At 45.0% G+C, this 8993-nt stretch overlaps 1 protein-coding gene and 1 pseudogene across 9 annotated transcripts in view; both read left to right on the top strand.

The window, feature by feature from the left end:
* The window catches only part of FBXL13 (F-box and leucine rich repeat protein 13), a 304098-nt gene that overhangs the window by 342 nt on the left and 294763 nt on the right, over positions 1–8993 (top strand). The window lies entirely within an intron of this gene.
* Positions 1823–6140, top strand: LOC134736976 (uncharacterized; annotated as a pseudogene).

The following is an 8993-nucleotide window of genomic DNA, read 5'->3' as shown; positions in this document are numbered from 1 at the left end:
GGAGGAGTCAGGAAAGACTTCCCGGAGAAGGGACTAGGTTTAGGGGTTGGGGAGGAGTGGAGGGAAGGCTGGGCAGAATGCGAGAAAGTGAAGTCAAATTCGGACTTGCAGGCGATCTGGGCTGAAGACGCTGATCAGAGAGAAGACAGAGGGTGATGGTGGCTGCACGTGGGGAATGGGTGACATCTCCCAGGGGGAATGAGCACAAGGCCCAGATCGGAAACCCCAAACTCAGCTTTTAAGGTTTGGACAAGAAGTGCCTGAGGAGTGGAGGAGTGAGAAAGAAGTGCCAGAGAGCCTGAGGAGGAAAGACAGCAGACTGGCATTATGAAGAATGTTGTCAGAAGTAGGGAGTAGGCACTAGTCACCTAAGATGAGCACCTGGATTCTGCCCAAGGTGAGCCTGAGGTTTCCATGGAGCCGTGAGGGCAGAAAATAGATGGAGGTTAGCTAAGGGGAGAGTGGAAGCTGAGACCTTTGGTCAGTGTAGTCAGGCCTTTGTAAAGATAAGGACCCTCTCAACCAAGATTGCTTTTAGACAACAGGAAGGACTGCCCTCCTACCCCCATTATAATAGGAGGGAAGGAAGACAGGAAGGGGGTAGACATTAGGTTTTGTAGGTTTGGGGGTAGGAAGCTGAGAACGTTTGCCTTTGCTGACCTCTTTTTTTCTCTACAAATAGTTGGTGAGATATTTGCCAAGAATGTGCGTGTTTGAGTGGGGATGGGGCTGTTGGTGCAGTAGGAGGTTCGAGCAAAGATACGTTATGTGGAGAATGAGGGAGAGAGATGTCTAGGGAAAGAAAGAGGAGGTCCCACCTGAGGGTAGTAACGCTCGTAGGCGGTTGGGAGGGCAATTTGGTAGAGACCCCCCCCACCGTCTCCTTTTTGGATGGTAATTGAGAAATATTTATTAAGATGTTAAATACATGTACCCTTTAACCAAGCATTTCCACTTCTAGGGATCTACTTTAGAGAAATACTTGCACATGTGTTCAGAAGGATGTACAAGGATATTCATTATAACTTTGTTTCATAGTAAAAATAGTAAATGACCTAGAGTGACTAAGCGAATGAGGCATTATGTAGAATAAAGTATATCTGTACCTACTAAGAAGAAATGCCCTCCAAGACATATATTATTATCTTCATTATTATTGAGACACGGGGTGTTGGTCTGCCACCCAGGCTAGAGTGTAGTGGCTCCATCCTAGCTCACTGCAGCCTCAAACTCCTGGGCTCAAGTGATCCTCCCACCTCAGCCTCCCAAGTAGCTAGGACTACAGGCATACACCACAGGGCTGGCTCCCAACACATTATTAAGTAAAAAAGAAAAAGTGCAAGTTGCTTAGCAACTGTCCATTCTGCTCTAGCTGTCCATCTGATTTCATATATGTTGCATATGTGTTTATGTACATATATGTGTGTATATCTATCTTTAAGACAATAGTGCATGCATAGAACCTATGCCAAACTGTTAATAACAGATGTGGAATGGTTTTGGGGGAGGAGATGGAGAATTCTAACTTTTTACTCTATCCATAGCTGTATTGTTTTAATTTATTACAGTGAGTTTCGTGTTGTACCTCTATACAATTGTGCTTGAAAATATGTAGGGAGAATGGTACCCATCTTCCCGGTTGTGTGATTTTCTCAAGTAGCAGTCAGTAAATCAGATGCAGGTAAGAGATAACCAAGTTGACTTCATCTGGGATAGGAATTTGCCAGGCATGTATTAATAGAATGGAAAGGCAGTAGGTTAGGGAGCTAAGCTCCTGAGTATCTGAAGTGATGGGCCAAGGACTCTAAGGACTCAGTGGGAAATGAGAAAAGGATATGATACTGATACATGGGCAGAAAGTGAAGACTCCTCTAAGAGGTGAGTGAAGAGAAGTAGAGGGAGTAATTAAGCGAGGGAGCTGGAAACATAGGAGGTGGGAATCAGAAAGTGGAATGTTTATATTTACAATTCAGGGTGCAGCCATTCTGAGTGATGACTCAGTCTGTGATATGGCGGTGGAGCAGGTGGCAGAAATGGACTTGAGTTGAGAGTCAGGGTACATCAAGGAAGTGATGGCCTCTTCTCATCTAGACCGCCAGTTACTATAACAGCACAAAACTGCAATGAGGCAGTCCCCAGTTTCCCCTCTGGGTGAAAGCATTCCTTCCTTACCAGCTTGCTACATTGTTCTGCACCCAGAGAGGAGGCCCTTGTATGCATTCTCCATTGTCTAAGATCATGTTCTCCTGGGGAGTCCTTCACTCACCTCTGCTACCACACTAGCAGCAAGTGCAAGGGAGCAATCTTCTGGGCCCCACATACCCACCTTAAACTCATTACCCATTTCTCCTAAGAGAATATCAAGATGAATTCCATTCTGCCTCATATCTATTCTGTCTGTACATTTATTTATCTGACTCAGTTTCCCAGATGGGTATTATATATATATATTTTTTTTGACATACAGTCTCGTTCTGTTGCCCAGGCTAGAGTGCAGTGGCGCCATCTCAGCTCACTGCAACATCCGCCTCCTGGGTTCAAGCGATTCTCCTGCCTCAGCCTCCCAAGTAGCTGGGACTACAGACACCTGCCACCATGCTCAGCTAATTTTTGTATTTTTAGTCGAGACAGGGTTTCACCATGTTGGTCAGGCTGGTCTCGAACTTCTAACCTCAGATGATCCACCCGCCTCAGCCTCCCAAAGTGCTGAGATTACAGGCATGATCCACCATAGCGTGACCCACCATGTCTGGCAGGTTTTATACTTTTCTAAAACCCAACTTCTGCAAGCTTTGGAATACATAAATAACCTTTCATTAAAATTTTCCCTGTATATTTAACGTCTTCTGAATTTCATCCGCCTGTCCTAAATAAAACCTGATTGTCTACCTACAATATCATTTTCCTGCAAATCTCTTGAATAGAGACTGATTTTTTTAAAAAATCAGGCCTGGCTTGGTGGTTCATACCTGTAATCCCAGCACTGTGAGATCCCAAGGCAGGTGGATTGCTTGCCAGGAGTTCAAGACCAGCCTTGGTGACATAGTGAGACCCTGTGTGTACAAAAATTAAAAAAAAAAAAAAAACCTAGCTGGTCATAGTGGCTCACACCTGTAGTCTCTGCTACTCGTGAGGCTGAGACGAGAGGATCATGGAATTTGAGGCTGCAGTGAACTATGATCGCACCACTCCAGCCTGGGTGATGGAGCAAGACCCTATCTCTAAAAAAATTAAAAAACATTTTAAACAATCCTTCGTGGTTCCCTGGGCTTACTGAATCTGTTGATAGATATTTTTCATCAGTTTTAGAACATTCTTGGTTCTTTTCAAATAGTACTTCTATTCAGTTCTCTCTTTTCCTTTTGGAACTCCAATTGTACATATGTTAGCCTTTTTTTTTTCTTTACCTTGTTCTACATGCCTCTTTTGATCTCTTCTGCTCTTTCCCCATTTTCTTCTTTTTGAGCTCAAGTTTGGATCTTTTTCATTGATAGTTTTCAAGTTTACTAATTTTGTTTTATGCTGTGTCCAGTCTACTCTTAAATACATCAAATGAAATCTTAATTTTAGACATGTTTTTCAGTTCTAGAATGACAATTTGATTTTTAAATAAATTCTGATTATTAGAATTATGCATCTTTTCATTCATTTTGCCTTTTTCTGTTTTCTTCATTTGTTCTCTCCAAATCTGTTGAAATTTGATCCCCAGTGTTGGAGGTGGGGCTCAGTGGGAGGTATTTGAGTCATGTGGGCAGATCCCTCAAGAATGGCTTTGTGCCCTCCCCTGTGATAATGAGTGAGTTCCCCCTCTATTAGTTCACCCAAGAGCTGGTTGTTTAAAAGAGCCTCCCTCTAGCTTTTCTCTTACTGCTTCTCTTGCCGTGTGACATGCTGGCTCCCTTTGCCTTCTGCAGTGAGTAAAAGTTTCCTGAGGCCTTCACCAGAAGCCGAGCAGATGCCGGCACCATGCTTCTTGTACACCCTGCAGAACCCTGAGCCACATACAACTCATTTCTTTATAAATTACCTGGCCTCAGGTATTTATTTATAGCAGTGCAAAATGGATTAACACACATGTTGATGGTTATTTTAAAATTATTGTTTGTTGCTCATGCCTGTGATTCTAGCACTTTGGGAGGCCGAGGTGGGTGGATCACTTGAGGCCAGGAGTTCGAGACCAGCTGAAACCCTATCTCTACTAAAAACGCAAAAATTTGCCAGGTGTGGTGGTGCACGCCTGTAATTCCAGCTATTCGGGAGGCTGAGGCATGAGAATCACTTGAACCCAGGAGGCAGAGGTTGCAGTGAGCTGAGATCACACCACTACACTCCAGCCAGGGTGACGGAGTGAGACTGTGTCTTTAAAGAAAATAAATACATAAAATGAAATCATTGTTTGTTAACTTGAATATCCAGATCATTTGTGGGTCTGCTTCTATTGCTTATTTTCTTCTGTTGATAATTCAAGACATTTTCCTGCCTTTGTACATATCTAGTAATTTCTTATTGTTACTGGACACCGTATGAGAAAAGAACAATAGAAGCTCCAGATGATATACTCTTTCGCCAGCAAAGGTTCGTCCTTTCCTCTGTATAGAGTACAGAGCTCATGACCTCAGTCCAGGAAGGGACTGATCTGTGTTGAGCTTGGACTGTGGATTTATTTGGGTTCAGTTTACATCTGGTTCATCCCTGTTCCTCAGGCATAGCTCTTCTGGGCTTTTGATTGAGAAGCTAGCCAGTCTCTGTCTCCTCAAACTGAAAGATTGTGAGAGATTTGGTTCTGTTCTTCGGAGGTATTTAAGCTTAGCTCTTTAGTTTCCCTTCTAGGCCCTCAACATACGTACATATATATATGTATATATTCCCCAATTTAAAACTTTTAAAAGTAAACTTTAATATCAAAAATGCAAACTTGGGGAGGGCATAAAAATCACACACAAGGCTGCCACTTCACACTTCGAGGGTTGCACAACGGCCGGGCAAAGGCACTCCTCGCTTCCCAGATAGGGCAGCGGCCAAGCAGAGGCGCTCCTCACTTCCCAGAAGGTGCGGCGGCTGGGCAGAGGCGCTGCTCACTTCCCAGATGGTTGGGCAGCGGAGCAGAGGCGCACCTCTCTTCCCAGACTGTGGCGCGGCCAGGGAGAGGCGCGCCTCACTTCCCAGACAGTGGGGCGACAGGGCAGAGGGCCTCCTCGCTTCCCAGAGGGGGCGACAGCCAGGCAGAAGCACTCCTCACTTCCCAGGTGGTGGGGCGGCCAGGCAGAGGCGCTCCTCACTTCTCAGGCGGTGGGGTGGCCGGGCAGAGGTGCTCCTCACTTCCCAGACGGTGCAGCGACCAGTCAGAGGCCCTCCTCACTTCCCAGACGGTGCGGCGGCAGGGCAGAGGGCCTCCTCACTTCCCAGAGGGGGCGACAGCCAGGCAGAGGCGCTCCTCACTTCTCAGACGGTGGGGTGGCCGGGCAAAGGCGCTCCTCACTTCTCAGACGGTGGGGCGGCTGGGCAGTGGTGCTCCTCACGCCCAAGACGGTGCGGCGACCGGTCAGAGGCCCTCCTCTCTTCCCAGACGGTGGGGCGGCTGGGCAGAAGCGCTCCTCACTTCCCAGATGGTGCGGCGGCCGTAGGCCCTCAACTTAAAAATCTGGCAAGTACATTGAAGGTTATGCTGGCTGTATGTTTGAGGCAGGCTTCCTCTTCCTTCCCTGAGATTATGAAAGACTCTCTGCCTTGTAGAAGAAGTTGATGTTCTAGCTCCTCAGCCTCCTGTGTGAACACTCCCAGAACTCACTGCCTTGTGGGAGACAGTGGCCACACTTGGGGCACCTCAAGTTTCTAACCTGTCATGTTAGCCCCGTGCCACCACCATAAGCCTATTGATTTCTCTTCCCATTTGTAGACTTTCTCTGCCTGGGCCCAGCCCCGTCCTCTTTCCTACCCAGAACTGGCACACGTTCCCAGGGAAAAAAAAAAAAAACAGCTGTGCATTGTCAGTTCACTTCAGAAAATTTTCCTTCCCCTGGAATTCCATGGCTCTCCAATATCTTTTTTAAATGTGATTTTTATAACGTGTCTGTTTTTTTCTAGTTGTTGTAGCAGGGTCATTGGACCATGGTGACTTTTCACATCCTACTCAGATATGAAATCCTATGGAGACTGTCTTGTTTCCCTCCTCAGTTTACCTCAGATCTAGAGATAGGTTAGGTGTTTTCCTTGGCTCCCCATTTCCACTTCCAAACTACATATCTTCCCTCCTTTTTCTAAAGTCTCAGCTTCTTTGTAGTTCATAACATCGGATTTAGCACTCACTCTCTTCATTATGTACCAATCTCTATGTTTTGTTGGTAGCATTAGCATCTGGCTCACCATCTTCCTTTCTCTCTACTCCTGTCATTATTCTTGTGGCCGCAGTATTCACAGGGATGTTCCGTTCACATCCTTGACCTTTCTTCCAGTTATCTTTGCTTTCACCATTCCTCAGTCATGTCCTTCTCTGGTCATACTCTTAACCATTTTATCCTAAATTGCTGTACCATCTCTGAAATCTCCATTTCTTCATCCACTTATCTCTTAATTTCTTAGCTCACTCACATTGGAGCTTCTACACTAGCACTTCTTCAACTGACTCAAACCACCATTTCATTCAATTATCTTTGCACTATCAAATATTACTCTCATGTCCTCATTTCTCTCTTTACCCATCTTAGATTCCTTGGTTCATGATTATTGTAGATGTCTATTACCTAAATGTCTTTACAACATTTAGTGATTTAAAATAACAGTATTCATTTTATTATTGCCTCTCAAAGTTATGGGAGTTGACAGAATGTTATTGCTTGAGATCTCACATGTACTTACATGTCAGAGTGGCTGAAGTTAAAATCATCTTGAAGGCTTCCTTACTTACATGCCTGGCAGTTGATGCTGGCTGTTGATGAGGACCTCTCCTGAGACTGACAGCTAGAACATCTATGTGTAACATCTCCATGTGGCCTGAGCTTCCTCACAGCGTGGAGGCTGTGTCCCAAAACAGGTGTCCAAGAGACAGAGCCAAGTAAAATCTCCTTTTATAATCTAGCCGCAGAAGTTACTCAACATCACTTTCACTGTATTCTCTTCATTACCAGTGGATTATTAAGACTAATCCATATTCAAGAGGAGAAGAATTAAACCCCACCTCTTTATGTAAGAAATATCATTTGCAGACATGCTTTTAAAATGCCACCATCATTATGATAACTTTCAAATACGATTATCTCCTTTATCTGTTTCTCCCTCTGTCCTATTGATGTGACAAACACCTATCCCTGGTAAAACTCAAATATCCAGCAGTCCGTGCTTACCCCTGAGCAATTGAACATTATTTAAAGGAAGAACACACAATTAAACTGACTTGTGTCACTTTAAATTCAATCCTCAGTTGTCAAATGGGCTCTCAATATCCATAGTCCTACATTTCCTAGTATTTTCAGTTTCTGACTATTCCTTACACCCACAGTGAAAGAGTAGACGAAAAAAAATCGTTGGGAGGCAAGGCGGGCAGATCACCTGAGGTTGGGAGTTCAAGACCAGCCTGACCAACATGGAGAAAATTCGCTAAAAATACAACATTAGCTGGGTGTGGTGGCACATGCTTTTAATCCCAGCTACTCGGGTGGCTGAGGCAGGGGAATCTCTTGAACCCAGGAGGCGAAGGTTGCGGTGAGCTGCGATCATGCCATTGCACTCCAGCCTGGGCAATGAGAGCAAAACTCCATCTCAAAAAAAAAAAAATCCTCACAAAATTCTTCCACTGAATATTAAAAAATCAATTGCATTTCAATTCACTAGGACCAAAGTTTTAAATACTAACTTTTAAAAATTACATTCATAGGCCGGGCACGGTGGCTCACGACTGTAATCCCAGCACTTCAGGAGGCTGAGGCGGGTGGATCACGAGGTCAGGAGCTTGAGACCATCCTGGCTAACACGGTGAAACCTCGTCTCTACTAAAAATACAAAAAAAAATTAGCCGGGTGTGGTGGCAGGCGCCTGTAGTCCCAGCTGCTCAGGAGGCTGAGGCAGGATAATGGTGTGAACCCGGGAGGCAGAGCTTGCAGTGAGCCGAGATTGCGCCACTGCACTCCAGCCTGGGCAACAGAGTAAGACTCTGTCTCAAAAAAAAAAAGAAAAATGACATTCATAATAGCCACAAAAAATATAAGGTTTCTTAGGACAAGATGTGAAAGACCTGTTTGGAGGAATTTGTAAAATTTTATTGAAAGACGTTTAAGGTGACCTAAAGAAATGAAGTACTCTGCCGTGTTTATGAATGGGAAAATAACAACATGTAATGTCTTCCCAGAAAATGTATAAATTCAGTGAAATTTTAGTTAAAGTCTAAAATTTTTTCCCCATAAAACTAGACAGCTGATTATAATACCGCAGAAATATTGAGGAGGAGAAAAGTAGCCCTTGACACCTAGAAGCTGGACTGATGTCATGATCAAGACCTTGGCATTGCTTTGGGCTAGCATGGTGTTAAGCCTTGTCAGTGCTGGAGGGACCCTGGAGGGAGATGGAGCTTCACTTCCTGGTTCCTGTGTGCTTCCTCACTTCTTGTTCACATGACACAGCTTCCAGGAGCATGTGTGTGGTGCACCCAGTGGTGCCCACTCTTCAGCAAGTTTTGCTCACCAGCCTCAGCCCATTGGCACCCCAGCAGGGGGCGTCTGCTCACTAGTGTGAGCTGGTGGGGTCCTGTTCACCAAGCCTTGGCCCATCATGGCTGAGAACTATCTCTGTCTCAGGGCAACCTGATGGACTTCCCCACTACACCTCAGCCACACTCCACATTCTCTGAATCTCAGCCTTGGGGAGGTGGCTGCCCTCCTTCCAAGGTTATTTCATCTTTGGGTACTCTGTCTGAGCCACAGGGTGTCCTTTAGTGTTCTCTTTTGCTCTCTCTTTGTAGTTACTCTCTTTTTACTAGTTAGTAATTCTTTTAATTGCATTGT

The sequence above is a fragment of the Symphalangus syndactylus genome, chromosome 6, assembly GCF_028878055.3.
Source record: "Symphalangus syndactylus isolate Jambi chromosome 6, NHGRI_mSymSyn1-v2.1_pri, whole genome shotgun sequence".
Taxonomy (NCBI): domain Eukaryota; kingdom Metazoa; phylum Chordata; class Mammalia; order Primates; family Hylobatidae; genus Symphalangus; species Symphalangus syndactylus.
Note: the sequence above shows the minus strand (reverse complement) of the source record. Positions and strands in the feature narration are given on the sequence as shown.